Below are 16,111 nucleotides of genomic sequence, written 5' to 3'. Positions count from 1 at the left end.
ATAGGACAATTTACAATTTTACAGAAGCTAATTAACCTGCACGTCTTTGAAGTGTGGGAGAAACACAAGATCTCAGCAATGCAATTCTCAGCATTGGGAGGAAAATCACGGGATTGTGGATCGGGGTTGGGGGCAATCCTTGATTCAGGTAGGCTGCAAGTTCCTGGGATTGGGATAATCGCCCGTGTGTGGGTGGGGGGGTAATTCTCTGGGTTGGAGTAGGGGCATCTTACAATGCTCAGCATTGGGATTGGGATAGCATTGGGATAAATCAATCCCTGATTTACATAGGATGCTCATTACTGGGAATGAGATCAAAATTGCCCGTGTGTGGGTGGGGGATAATTCCCTGGGTTTAGGGGAGGTGCATCTTGCGATATTCCACATTGGGATAGGGAACAATCCCTAATTTAGAAAGGATGGATATTTCTGGCATTGCAATAATAATAGCCCGTGTGCAGGTGGGGATAATTCCCTGGGTTGGGGGAGGGGCATCCTGCAATGATCAGCATTGGGAGGGATATCTGCGGGATGGAAGATCGTAATAAATCCCTGAAATCAGCAGATGAAAATTCCTGGGATTGGGATAATAATCGCCCTTGTGCAGGTATGGTGGTAATACGCGAGTTCGGTATCTCAACTGCGCATGCCCTGGTCATAGGTCACTCGCACTAAACATTCTCGCCGGCTGAGCTGGTGCGTGTATACAGACCTGCTTTTCATCCGTATTTTCCAGTTTTGCTTCTTCGAGGTAACAAAATGCTGTTTTTAAAACTATTAACTAGGCGTATTTACGGTTAATTTGTACAAAACTACATTGATTTTGTTGGTTTTATTGCTTTGTGCTTCGGTGAGTGAGCAAAGGCATGCCAATTTTTGTTTGTATTGTAACTTGTACCGGTATGTAATGGGCATGCTTACAGGGCCCTATTTGACTTAACATATGATTGACTTTATTATATATTTTGTTTTATATGTTACTGGGCAAAGCCATGCACATTTGTGCAACTTTGGGCTGAGGGAGTACCACGTATCATCTGAATAAGTGGATGCAGAATGTGTGTGACAGCCACGACTGTCAATTTGCAAAGGGAAACTGTTTCTGCCCACCTCCCTTCAAACACTAGGAAAAAAAACTACAGTTGCTAGTTTAAATCGAAGGTAGACACAAAATGCTGGAGTAACTCAGCGTGTCAAGTAGCACCTCAGGAGAGAAGGAATGGGTAATGTTTCGGGTAAAGACCCTTTTTCAGAAGTCTGAAGCGAGATACCTAACTCGCTTATTCTCCAGACTTCTGAAGAAGGGTCTCGACACAAAACGTCACCCATTCTTTCTCTCCCTAGATGATGCCTGACCCGCTGAGTTACTCCAGCATTTTGTGTCTACCTTCGATTTAAACCAGCATCTGCAGTTTATTTTCCTCGAGTTTGAAGGCAGGTGGGCAGAAACAGTTTCCTGTTGCAAATTGACAGTTGTGGCTGTCACACACATTCTGCATCCACTTATTCACCAGTCCAAAGTTGCACAAATGCGCATGGCTTTGCCAGTAACATATAAAACAAAATAAATAACAAGGTCAATCATATGTTAATTCGAATAGGGTCCTGTAAGCATGTCCATTACATACTGGTACAAGTTACAATGTAAAAGAAATTGTCATGATCTCGTTCACTCACCGAAGCATAAAGCAATAAAACCAACAAAATCATCATAGTTTTGTACAAATTAACCATATATACATCTAGTTAAGTTTTGAAAGCAGTATTTTCTTACCTTGAAGAAGCAAACCTGGAAAATACCGATGAAACGCAGGTCTGTATACACACAGCAGCTCGGCCAGCGAGAATGTTTAGCACGAATGACCTATGACCTGGGCATGTGCAATCGAGATACCGAACTCGCTTATTCTCCAGGTTTGCACTGGGAGCATCCTGCAAGGACCCGCATTCAGAGGGAAATCCCCGGGATGGGAGATCTGGGGGGAGGGAGGGGCAATCCCTGATTTAGATAGGATGGAAATTCATGGCATTGGAATAATAACCACCCATGTGCGGTTGGTGGGATAATTCCCCAGGTTTGGGGAAGGGGGCATCTTGCAATGTTCAACATCGGGATAGGGGGTCGGGATCAATCCCTGATTTAGATAGGATACAAATTCATGGGATTGGGATGTAAATGCCAGTGTATGTGTGGGGGATAATTCCCTGGGTTTGGGGTCGGGGCGTCGTGCAATGCTCAGTATTGGGATGGAAATCCGCGGGATAGTAGATTGGGATCAATCCCTGAATGAGGTTGATGCAAATCCCTGTGATTGGGATGAAACTGCCCGTGTGGGGGGGGGGGGGGGGTTAATGAATGGGGACGGGGGGGGGCGGCTGCAGCTCCAGCTCCAGCTCCAGCTCCAGCCCGGTGGTCGCGGTGCAGGATTGGGACGATCCCGGATCCCTGGGCCCAGGGATGGGGTTTCCCGCGTATTTGGCGGCGTCTGACGCGCAGCCGCGGCCCCGGCGCTTTGTGGCGGCTCCGCTCCGCTCCGCTCCGGGCCCGGCCCGAGCTTGGCGCATGCGCTGCCGGCACACGGGCACCGCTCTCAGAGCCCCCGGGTCACCTACCGGTCAACACTGAGCGGCCCCGCCCCCCCCGCTCTCTCTCTGCGTCACTCTCCGCCCCCACCCCTCGACATCCGTGTCCGGGCCGCCGGGTCTCCGCTTCCGTCCGCTCCTCATCCGCCGGCACCGCCGGCCGCCCTGCACATGCGCACTGTCCCCGGCCCGACCTGCACATGCGCATTGCCGCTGCCCGCATGTCCCCGGCCGCACTGCCGCCACCCACACGTCCCCGACCGCACTGCACATGCGCACTGCCACGGCTACTGGTCGGCGCCGGGCACTTTCTCCCTCCCTTTGCATTGTAGGAGATCTGGCCGCCATTGCTGTCCTGCCGCCGCCCCGGCGCGACCGCTGAAACCCGACGCCGAATCACTCCCAGGATAGACACCAAACCCTGGAGGAACTCAGCGGGACCGGCAGCATCTCTGGATAGAAGGAATTGGGTGACGTTTCGGGTCGAGGCTCTTTTTCAAACCCCCTCTCGTTTTAGTGTTTTTAGTTTCATTTAAAGATACAGCGCGGAAACAGGCCCTTCGGCCCACTGAGTCCATGCCGACCACCGATCACCCGTACACCAGTTCTGTTCTGCACACTCGGGACGTGAGTCAAGAGTGTTTCATTCTCTAATGAACCAATTAGAACAATTAAATTCTTACTTGCAGCTGCACAGCACAATATGTAAACATAGTACTCTGTAAACAATGTTATTAACAAAAGGAAAAGATTACGTTTTGGGTTGGGTCTGAGAAAAGGTCCTGAACGTCTATGGAATGTGGAAGGAAAGAAGAGCACCCGGAGAAAACCCATGCGATCAAAGGGAGAACGAGCAAACTCCATACAGAGAGCACCCATATTCAGGGTCGATTCCATGTCCCCGGCACTTTTAGGCAGCAACTTTACGGCCACTGTGCTGCCCCGTAGTATTGAACTGAATTAAAACATAGCTGTAAAGGGGGACATAGCGTGACTTAGATATTTAAGACTGAAAATAAATAGTTTATTATTTTTAGTAACTAAAGTTACCAACATTTAATTTTTTTAAATCAAGATATAGTGGCACTGCTGGTAGAATTGCTGCCTCACACCCAGAGAACTGTGTGCGATCCTGGAGAAGTGTCTCAACCCGAAACGTCACCCCTTCCTTCTCTCCTAGATGCTGCCTGACCAGCATTTTGTGACACCTGTCCTTGGGCACTGTCTGTGTTGAATTTGCACATTCTCCCTGCAAGTGTGCGGGCTTCCTCCCACATCCCATAGACAAATTGTAGGTTAATTTGTCTCTGGAAAATTGTCCCGAATGTGTAGGGAGCGGGTGAGGAAAGTGGGATCTATCAGCTATCTCCCCTCTACACCATCACTCTGAAGAAGGATCCTGACCTGAAACATGATTTGTCCTCTACTTAAACAGATGCTGCCTGATCCAATGTTCCTCCAGCAGTTGTTTTTTAAAAATCTTTGCTTTGGACACTGATTAGGATCTTGACCTATTCCTTTTCTCCAGAGATGCTGCCTGACCCATTGAGTTACTTCAGCTTTGTGTGTCTGTCTTCAGTTTCCAAAGCCCTGCCTTGAACATTTACGTGATTCAGGATGGCCCATTTCCTTTATTTTAAAAATAAAATATATTCAGAAAGATATGAAAAGAAGAAATCCAAAATTGTACATGGGGTTTTATATTCACAATCTTTATCCATCTGTACATGGTATTGTCAAATCTATATTGGGAGTGCTATCGGCTTAATAGATTCTATTATGACAATGCACCAATATCACTCATGTGGCCTCTGAAAAGTACCCTGATATGTTTGTGGGACTCTGCCCCACGTTTTCTAATATTGGCAGAGTGTGAAGGGCTCCAATCTGCAACATCGCTTGCCCATTCCCTCCAGAGATGCTGCCTGACCCACTGAGATACTCAAGCACTTTGTTTTTCACTCAGTTTTCCAGTTCTCTGTCTCTCCTTAGATACCAGCCCTTCCCTACAAAGCCTTTGCATTGACTGCATGAACCAGGCCACTTTAAAAAACTGGAAGAACAGCAGCTCATATTCCCCTTGGGTAGCTTTCAAACCAACAGTATGAACATTGAATTGTCCATTTTCAGTCAATGTCCAACTAACCCCCCCCCCCCCCCTTCCACACACCCTCTGTCTCTCCCATACCCTCTGTCTCTCCCATACCCTCTGTCTCTCCCATCTCCCATACCCCCTCCCCTCCCATGTGCCCCATTGGACTCCCATCCATTTTTCCACCCCCCCTCACCCCACCTGCTACATTCCTCCCTCCAGCTTCAGGGTCAGTGCAGGAGAAGTGGGCCAAAGTCCTGTGCTGGACTGTCCTCTGTTTCCTCTGCTTGCCGGTCTGGTCTGAAGCAGGGTCTCATCCCAACCCGTCACCCCTTCCTCCTCTCCAGAGGAGATGCTGCCTGTCCCGCTGAGTTACTCCAGCCTTTTGTGTCCATCAATGTCCGGCACGTGATGCCCGGCCCCGCCCCGAATCATCGATGAATGGGCACCACATGACGCACCACCCGTCATGAATGAAGATCACGTGACGCTCCCGCCCCAACCAATGCGCCGCTTGGACCGGCACATGCCGGCCCCACCCATAGAAATCAACCGACGTCACGTGACGTCCCCGCCCCGTCTCTGGACGGAGGGGCATGTAACGTTCCCGTCGCTGCACGGAGGGTCACGTGACGTCCCCGCCATCAGTGCGGCCGCCACGTGACGCGACGCGCCGCCATCTTGCCGGTGGAGGGGGAGCGGCGGCGGCCGGGAAGCTGCAGGTTTCAGCGCCGCTCCTGTCCGTCCGTCCGTCTACGGGTCCGGGCCCGGCCGCGGGTCCAAGCGGCGACACCCAGCGGGTCCACAGCTCACAATGGCGGCGTAAAGCGTCGTCCCTGTCTGAGGCCCGGGCGCTCCCCCCCCGGGCGCTCCCTCCCTCCTCCCCCCCCCGGGCGCTCCCCCCCCCCCCCGGGCGCTCCCTCCCTCCTCCCCCCCCCCCCCCCCCCCCCGGGCGCTCCCCCCCCCCCCGGGCGCTCCCTCCCTCCTCCCCCCCCCCCCCCCCCCGGGCGCTCCCTCCCTCCTCCCCCCCCCGGGCGCTCCCTCCCTGGCGCTCCCTCCCTCCTTCCCCCCCCCCCGGGCGCTCCCTCCCTCCTCCCCCCCCCCCCCGGGCGCTCCCTCCGCCCCCCCCGGGCGCTCCCTCCTCCCCCCCGGGCGCTCCCCCACCCCCCCCGGGCACTCCCCTCCCCCCGGGCACTCCCCTCCCCCCCCCCCCCCCAGGGTGCTCCCTCCTCCCCCCCCGGGCGCTTGTCCCTTCCCAGGGTCCCGGGCGCTTGTCCCTTGGGCCGTGTTATGTGAAACACTACTTGACGCGTTCAAACAGGTGGGAATCTGTAAATCGTCCCGCATTTTGCGTTGAGACCAAGAGGGGGGTCGAGGTGTCCCAGCGGTAGAGTTGCTGCCTGACAGCGCCAGTGTCCCGGGTTCGACCCTGACTACAGGTGCAGGCTGTACGGCGTTTGTACCTTCTCCCCACAACTTCAGACACTGGGTTTTCTCCGGTTTCCACCCCCACTCCGAAGACGTCAGGTGGAGAATTCTTTAGTGTGTGGAAAAGGTGGTGGTAATAGTGAGGCGAGACTTCCACTGCTGAATCACTATCGCTGAATTACAATATGTACTCATTCCAGATTCTTTCATCCTCCTACAGTATGGACAGTAATATCAATTGGCTAATAGAGAAGTGCTACGGATTCCTGCCCTTCCTGTGGTTGTACAACTCCTGATTGAAGAGGAGGATTTACCAGGAGCCCTGCTGCGGTTATGTTGCAATAGGTAGGTTCAGAGGTGCCATGTGATTATGTACCCTATATAAATTGCACAATTTAAAAATCTGGTCATGTACAGAATAAAAGTAGTTTGCACGAGTTGTCTTTGGAAGTGAATCAGAGGGTCGACACACTTTTGCCAACGTTACTGATTTGAATGTTGTCAAATCATCCTCAAAGTTACTGTTAAGCTAAAGTTGACTGACTAAAAGAAAGGAATAGAATAAAGAACATTATGGCTCTTTGGCCCACAATGTCTGTGTTGCCAAGATGTCTGTTGAAATTATGCCAATATAAATCCTCTGCCTGCAGGTGATCCATACCCCTCCATTCCCTGCATACCCAGGTGCCAATCAAAGGATATAGAACAATACCATAGAACAGGCAAAAAAAAAACTTCATAAATAACTAGTTGTTGAGTTCAGCATCTTACATTGTTTTATTCACTCCCCTGACCAATCAAAGTACTGCATTTCAGTTGTTGGGCCTTGATGCTTGCTGCAGCACCCAGTGATAATTACACTTCTATAACAACTGCTGGACTCTCAATTTCACTGCCTACTAAGTTGGACAGCAGTTTTGAGCAAAGATACTAGAGGAACAAGATAGACCACTCGACCCTAAAAACCATAGTATGTCACGGTGCCGTTTTTGTAGGCAGAAACTTGCAGAAACATTTAAAAAGAAAAATAACAAATCTGAGTTGATAGATTAGATATATTCTGCATTTTAATGGGAACATACTGTTCCCCCAAAGCACTGATTACAGTACGAGAGGCATAGCGAATGGTGGGTTGTGCCTACTAAAATGGCGGATGTTATGCTCCTTTGTATACTAAAGTTCAGTATAGGTGACTTCAACGGAGTAGTCCATTTTGTTCCTCTAGTATCTTTGGTTTTGAGTGGCGCTAAATATGTAGGCTTTGGATTCATTCCAGAGGGTCCTCGAATGAAATTCAACTGCTGCAGCTAGACTTTTACGCATATTGTTTGTAAAATCTTCACCCCCTCCTCTGGTTATCTCCTCTTTAAACTCTCAGTCCTGGTGCAAGGTCTTGACCTGAGACATAGATTATTCCTTTGCTTCCACAGTACTTGGAAGCACCTGCTGAGTTCCTCCAGTAATGTGTTTGTTGCAGTACAATTATGCTATTTTTTTATGCTAACAGAAATTATTTTCCCCCCACAGTCAAGTATGGACAGATTGCCTCGTTCAAGAATGCTGACGGGTAATTCAACATTCGTGCCCTGATGTCCGAGGTAAAATAGGGAAAGGCTTATTATTGGAATTAGTTTTTATTTAAATGTATTACAGGAATACAATTTACTGAGGCGTTGTGTTGCTTTACTGCCCTGGAGCTAACACTTCACACTCACATTGCCCCTCATCATTTAACCTCCCCACCATCTTTCAAATGAAAGAAAAACATTGTGGACATTCCCAAAACATTAGGAGAGATTAGACAGCAGGTGGTGTAATGTCAATGATAATAAAGCGATGTTGCTCATTTAGTGGAGATTACAGACTTTGTAAGTCTGAAAGTCTTTACTTGTTTTGGTCATTGTTCAATTTCTTGTTAATCACTTTGAACAGAAATTTTCAACAACTAGCTTTTAATATTCATAGATCTGACACAAATGGATTAAATTGGCAATAATTTGGCAATCTTGTCCTCTCCATAATAAAAATTGCACAGCACTGGGGTGCAAGGAAATTGCCTATTTGTTATCTCATTGATAGCTTTGTAACAGTTGTTTTACTCTTCACTAAGTGGAAAAGTATATTATGTCTATTCTGTTGACCAAAATCCTTTCCTCAATGTTTTATTCTTTTCCTGATAAGTATAATTTCACATTTTTCTACAAATATTTTATCATTTTTACAGCTCTTCTAGTGTATCCATATTTTAAAAAAATAGCATAGCAACTGAAACACAACATTTAAGCTTTTCAAATTTTCGTTTTGTCCCTCCATAAATATGTTTGGTTTGCTTTTGCTTGAACCTTTTAAACCACTTTATGATTTTTTGTATATTTGTACGTCCAAATTCATTTTTTCCCTTTAGATTCTCAGACAGCTAGCCTAGAATTTTGACACATCAGAAAAACAGGAGTTACAACGTTGAAAATTGTATTAATGTGACATCATGTAATTTTGCTTACATTTTTGGCACATCAACATCTATCATTATTCGCATATGATTATTTTAATGGGTAATTTGTTAACCTCACATATAGCTCAGCAAAATAATGGCAATGCCCAAATTCATTTCCAGGGAGATTTTCAAAGATGTTGGTCTATATAACGAAGGTATCACAAAATGCTGGAGTAACTCAGTGGGTGAGGCAGCATCTCTGGAGGGAAGGAATGGGTGACGTTTCGGGTTGAGACCATTCTTCGCTGAGTTACTCCAGCATTTTGTGATACCTTCGATTTGTACCAGCATCTGTAGTTATTTTTCTAAACAACTTGGTCTGAATAACGAATGCCATTGATCATGGAGAAGAACCAGCTTTTAATAATCATGAAGCTGAAACTGAATGTCTTTAAACAGCAAGTCTGTGTGCTTGCCTGTGTATAATCCATATCCCTTCATTCCTTGCACATTCATGTGCCTATCAAAAAGCCTCTCAAGTGCCATTATCGTATCTGTCTCAACCACAACCTTGGCAGTGCATTCCAGACACTCAACACCCACTGTGTGAAAAAAAAATCTTTAAAAAAACCCTCAATAATTTGCAATCAAAATTATCTCATAGTGCCTCTCTGGCTAATCGTGGTTGTCAATAAGGTAGTCCTCAAGCCAACATAGTTTAGTATTTATTTCTGGAGTGGCTGAATTAAAATTTCAAAGTTACTGAGTTCCGATTGAATTCTGCCTCATATGTGGAAAGACATATGACTCTTCATGGAGGCATTGGAGAGGATACAAACATGATCAACAGGTGTGGGACCAAAATTGGGAATTGCTACTCATCTTTTGAACAATTAGTTAATTTGACTGGGAAAAAGAGGAACTTAACAAGATACTAGTGTTCTCCATTTCACCCACTACCAACCCTTGCAGACAACCATGGCTTATTGCAGACCGAACCATATGTCACTTTAACCACTTCTTTGCTGTGGAGAGCCAGTAGAGGGCTGAGGCCCTATTTCAGGTTCCCAGTGTAGTGATGGAGAGGGCAGCGACCCGTGCTAAGTTCCTGACACAGCAGTGCCGTCACCAACAGGCCATTCAGACCTTGCAGCCAGAACCACCATTCAATATTATCATGGCTGATCATCCAGAATCATACCCTGTTCCTGCTTTTTCCCCGTATCCCTTGATTCCGTTATCCCCAAGTGCTATATCTAACTCTCTTTTGAATACATCCAGTGAATTGGCCTCCACTGCCACCTGTGGCAGAGAATTCCACAGATTCACAACTCTCTGGGTGAAAAAGTTTTTCCTCATCTCAGTCCTATTCTTAAACTGTGACCCCCTGGTTGTGGACTCTTCCAACATGGAGAAATTTTTTCCTGCATCTAGCCTGTCCTATCCCTTAATGTTATGTTTCTATAAGATCCCCTCTTACCCTTTGAAATTCCAATGAATATAAACCCAGTCTAAATTCCAGTGAATATAAGCCACGTATCTCCCTCCTTCTGCTTTGCATTTCACTTCTTTTCTCTAATTATCTGACAGTCTTGTGTCTCTTTTTATCTTCACCGTTTGTCCCCCCATCTGCTTATAAAACCCCCTCGCCCGTATCCACTTGCTCGGCTTTGTCCCCTCCCACCTTTTTTTCAGCTTTCTTGCCTTCCCTATTAAAACCAAAACATCACCTATTCATTCCCTCCAGTGATGTTGCCTGACCTGCTGAGTTATACCAGCACTCTATGTTTTATTTTTGGTGTGCTAGTTGTAAATGTGCGCTGGATCTACTAAGTGATTTGGTTTTATGTACCCTGCTACCATATCTTTAATTTAATTTCCCTAATGCTGATGCCAGCCTAACTGATCTGCAGTTCCTCATTTTCTATCTCCCTCTCTCCTGAAATAGTGAAGCGTCATTTGCTCTCTTCGAACTTGTGTGAACCATTCTGCAACCTACGGAATTCTGGAAGATGATGAACAGTGCGCCTGCCTGAAAGGCTGCGGATCAAGTTCTGGAATTTGGGCAGCTATTTTCCAGCCGGCACGGACACCATCTTCTATGTCACCAACTCTACGACTACTTGAAACTGGCAAGACCTCTGATACACACAACACCGTGGAAACCTGGAGCGCTCTCCCCAAAAGGCTTTTTGGATGCTGTGGGTCAGTTGGTATTTTCAATGCCATGATAAATAAGATTTTTGGTGGGAGGGTTAATGAGGGATTCGGAGCAAAACGTGCATAAATTAATCTGAGCACAGGCCTTCCCTGACTAACAAATGGATTTGTACAGATGTTGATTTTTGTATTTGTCAGAAAATAGGCAAAAATTACTCTATGGTACCATTCTACTGCATTTTGTAATGAATGGCATTAAAAAAAACACATAATGCTGTCAAGAAGGAACGATTATTAAGAGACAAAACTAGTTCTGACGTTCCTAGAAATGAACGTATGTAAGTACATTGGACTTTTGAATTTAATATTGGAGCTTTTCTGCATGTCTGAGTTTCTCGTAAGTGGGGCATTTGTTACTCTGGGACGGCCTGTGTTCTGCTCTGTCATGATTCAATGGCAAGAAAAATATTAGAGAAACTGAATTGAATATGTTTTTTGCTTTGAAGAGGAATGTTATGCAGATCATGTAATTGAGGTAGAGAAAAGTATTTATGGCACTTGGACTATAATTTTATATTCATGAGTGAGGGGCGGAATGCTGAGGCACAACAAATTTGCCATATGCTTGTTTAGTTTCTGTGATGAAAAATGATTTGTAATCTGGCAAGCAAAGTCATTAATGGATTGTCTTGCGATTCCCAGGCATACTTTACCCATGCCTGGCAATTTCACGTAAAAGATCAAAAGTATTGCCTTTGATTCTTTTTCACTAAATCAGTATTCCTTGGTTAGAAACCTTTATGCCTTTGGCAAGAACCGTATGTACCTGACTGATCTATGAACTCTCCTTTTAACCTTCTCTAAGCACTACAATCCCACTTTCTTTGGATTTTTCATGTAATTGAAGACTTTCATCTTGATAGCATTCTTGCTGTTTTATGCAGTTGAGCAGACTGATGTAGAAGAGATTTGTAAAAACAGCATACCTGACTTGCTTTTATACTTTGCTTCTCTGTTCCAAAGGTTCTGTGTTCCTTTTTTAAACTGTCTAAACCAACTTGTTCTGCAATTGTTAAAAATTGCCTTTGTACATCTGCAGCAGTCTCTGTCCCAACATCCCCATAAAATTGTACCATTTAGTTTACATGGAACTCTAGAGGTGAGAGCTGGGTTACTGTTCCTTCTCCGTTGTTTAGGTAGCACTCTATGCAGTGCAGCTTTGATTGCAGGCATGAGATGATGTGGAATGCTTGGTTTTAGGTACTGGTGAGTCCAACCAGTGACTGGACTGGGACTCAAGCAATAGCCAACTCTCGACCGTCATTAGAGGCAAAAATTGGATATTGAGAACTACTGTAGAATTGCATGCAAACATGGGTGACAAACTGCATTAATATTTCCCATGATTACAAGCATCTGATAATACCACAAAATGGTCATGCCAGAAGTATGCAAAACACTTTCGCTTTAAACTAATAATCCCATTACAGATTGCCTTGCTTGCAAAGCCTGGATGTTTTGGGGTCACCACCAGAGTGGTAAATGTGACTTGTATCCTTCCTGAGTAATCGATTTAAAATGCATTTACAAGTTCATGAGTCATTCGAGTTTAGTTAGCCATTCGCCCCATTGAGTCGACCCCGCCATTCAATCATGGCTCATCTACCTTTCCTCCTCAACCCCATTCTCCTGCTTTCTCCCACAACCTTTGACATCCTTACTAATCAAGAACATGTCAATTTCTGCTTTAAGTATACCCAATGACATTGCCTTCACAGCCATCTGTGGCAATGAATTCCACAGATTCACCACCCGATGACTAAAGAAATTCATCCTTGTATTTATATGGATATGTCCTTTTATTCGGAGGCTGTGCCCTGTGGTCCAGGACTCTCCCACTAGTGGAAACATCCCCTCCACATCCACCCTATCCAAGCCTATCATTATTTTGTAAGCTTCAATGAGGTCCTCTCATCCTTCCAAACTCCAGTGAGTACAGGTCCTGAGCGGTCAAACGCTCATACGTTAATCCAATCGCCCTCTGGATCATTCTCGTAAACCACCTCTGGATGTCGGCACAGCCAGCCCCCACCTCCGATGTGGGCCCAAAACTGCTCACAATGCTCCAAATGCAGTCTGACCAGTGCCCTCTAAAGCTTCAGCATTATATCCCTGTTTTATATTCTAATCCTCTCGAAATAAATGCTTTTAGATCACTTGCCAGGCTTTGTACCCCGCCCTCTTTTTCAAGTTTGCTACGTCACTAGGCCACTCCCAACAGGCTGCTCCACTCAAGCTTGCTTCCCTTTTATTTGCTACTCTCTTTCTCTAGCCAAGCCTATCGGATGCCTGCTTCATACTAATGTCCCGCCCCCACAATCAGCAATTCTGAAAAAACTCTGCTACTCTTCCCGCTGGTTTTTAAAACCTTTTTCTTGTAAACAAAAAGCAGATTCTTCTAGCAAGATGGCTCTTCTCCCTCTGGCTTCAGTTTTTACAGTAGGAGCAATCCCAATGATCCTCTGCATCCATTGTATTTGATCCTCCCACACTCTGGCCAGGGACCCCATCCAGATCTGTGCTTTCTGCGGATTCACTTTTAGGAAGTGATCTGGCATCTCCCAAAGTAACTGTTGGTGCAAGTGCATCCAACACTAGTGGAACAAGTGACATTCCACCACTGACCTCCTGTTTAAAATGCATTGAGTTCATGGAGTTGGGACCCATTGTTGCCAGCAATACTTGCCCTTTTTGTTTGGAAGCTGTTGTAATGTGTTAGCCTTGCCACAATGTAGGAGTATCCGTGTCAGTGCTGTGTGGAGGGTGGGGAGGGGGGGTGGGGTGGGTGGTTGTGGGGTGGGTGCGTGAGTGGTTGTGGGGGGGGGGGAAGGGGGGTGGTGGTTCCTGCTTGTTTCTCATGTTTCCTGAGTGGATGGCCGCTCCTGGTCAAGGCAAGAATCAGCCACTCCACCAGGTGGGTGGTTGAGCTCATGCGGTCTGAGAGTTTGGTAGCAGATTCAGCCCTTCAGGAATATGAACAAAACTATTATGGTGGTGGCCCGTTGTAGATGACGACAGGATTGTTGTGCAGTCCCGTGTCTTGTTGGATTGAGTGTGGCTCACGAGTCTGATGTGCGGCCACACACGCGGGGCCAGTGGGAGGCACATGATGGCCGCTGTGGGGGGATTTAGAGCTGCAGCCTTCCTCCTGTCTCTGGCACGAATGAGTCGGCTTCGGCGATTGTCTTTGAAACTGCTGAACGCTGCCCCAGTGGTTGTGCGCCTGTCTGTCCTGTCACTGGCACGGGTTTCCAGTTCTTTTGGGACTTGGCCTGTGTAGTGAAGGTGGACCGTGATGCAGTCTTTGAACCGTTTCTTTGGGTGCCCTGGTTCTTTAACTCCGTGACAGAACTCTGTACATACAAGGCATGCGAGATTCATCCACCCAGATCACATGGCCTGACCAACGAAGATGGGCCTTTATGACCATTGCTTCTTTGATGCTTGTAAAGCCAGATTGGTCCAGCAGTTCCTCGTTGGTCACCCTGTCCTGCCAGCGAATGCCCGTCATTGACCGCAGAGAGCGCATGTGAAATTTCTCAAGCTGCTGGGTGATAAATATTATTACAGTTATACTTGGTGCTATACTTGCAGGTGGAAATATATATTTAGAAGTGTAGAGCGATTTTATCGGATGATAGTGTAACTTCCTCTGGCAAAGTGTTGCCACACTGGTGCCACTTATCGATCAGATGGATGGCAAAATCATGACTGGGGCTGGGTCAGACGGAGGGTGTGAGGAGGGCAGGGGAGGATGGGGTGGGCTCAAGGAAGGTAGTGTGGAGTGAGTGATGGGTCAGGGAGTAAAGAGGGTTGTGCGGGCAGGAGGGTGCAGACATGGGCAGATAGGAGGAACATCAATGGGACCCAACAGTGCCGGTATTAAGGAACCCAGGCCTTGAGGTGGCAGAGCAGTAGGACCCAGCAGTGTCAATTCATTATGCTTAAGAAAAAAAAAATGACATAAAGGACATTTACATTTAAAATTTCAGTGAATTAAATAAAAATTATAAAAGCATTACTCCAAAATTTATTGAACTGAGGCCACAGGTATGAGCTAAATGGTTAAATTATGACAAAAAATTCTCAGGTGCAAAAGAAATTAAAATTAAATGTAACGTTTGCTACAAAAGTACATAGCTAAAATGTATTAATAACTTGTCCTTAGGAGCAGAATTGCTTCTGCCAGATCGTCATTGAAGCCCTTAAATCTGCTGTTTATATTTTATTTTGACCATGTAAAACAAAAAAGATAAACACAAAACAAAATAACAATAAAATGAAATTAATGATACACAACGCAATGAATAAATTCTCATAAACAACACAAATTAAATCTTACATGTTCAAAGGAGTAGGAGGAAGTATACATTTATATTTTCCTACACCTTCTCCTACTCTTCAACTAATTCACAAACGATCTCACCTGCACATATATATACACATACACAAACATATGCATACATACATATATCCGCACATATGCCACATACAGATATATACTTATATATATGCACACGTGCAAACATATGCAGTTTACAAACAATTATCCAAATTCTATGTACAACACTAATATCACTGTCAATAAACGAAAGCTTAACCTTCATCACAGCCCTTCCTCATTCTTATACCTCTGGAAAATATATATTTTTGTACAACTTCTTGAACTGAGTAATGTTTGTGCTTTACTTGAGTTCCACATTCAATTTAATTTAATTATGATCTGATTTAATTATTTTCAGTGGAGAAGTCTCTCCACACTGACCTGAGTGGGTGGAATGGGAGTTACTATTATAGCTGCAAATTTTGCTATTTCTGTATAAGCAGGGATGACTTCTTGTACCGTAGGTTTAGACGAGCGATCATATTTCTCTACTTTTAAACCAAGAAAATCTTGCTTAAATTCCATTAGTTTAAAATCAAAAGGCTGCCTTCACACATTTAAACGGAAACGCTTTGCTCTCGACTGTTCAGTTTTATCTAAGTAATTTAAAAAATCTGACTTCATAATTTGAAGAGGATGAGAAGCATTTGGTACTCCCATCTTCAATTTGTGGTTCTGACTTTTCAGGTAGTAGCCCTTTTATCTGAGCTGCAATATTACAGAGAGCCTCTTTTGCTTTAGCAATTTGATCTTCTATATATATGATATGATATGATAACAAGATTTGGTTTGAGTTTCAGCTTCTGCATCAGATATCTCCCTTTAAGAAGTGACATTTTCTTCAACTTTAATCTTTTCTAATGCGCTTAGCATATTTGAAGCATTATCAGTGACGATGCATAGAATCTGGTCTTTCTTATTTCCAAAATCTTTCAAATTTTCTTCCACTAAGTTCTGGGGATAAATGCTC

This window comes from Rhinoraja longicauda, chromosome 19, assembly GCF_053455715.1.
Source record: "Rhinoraja longicauda isolate Sanriku21f chromosome 19, sRhiLon1.1, whole genome shotgun sequence".
Taxonomy (NCBI): domain Eukaryota; kingdom Metazoa; phylum Chordata; class Chondrichthyes; order Rajiformes; family Arhynchobatidae; genus Rhinoraja; species Rhinoraja longicauda.
Note: the sequence above shows the minus strand (reverse complement) of the source record.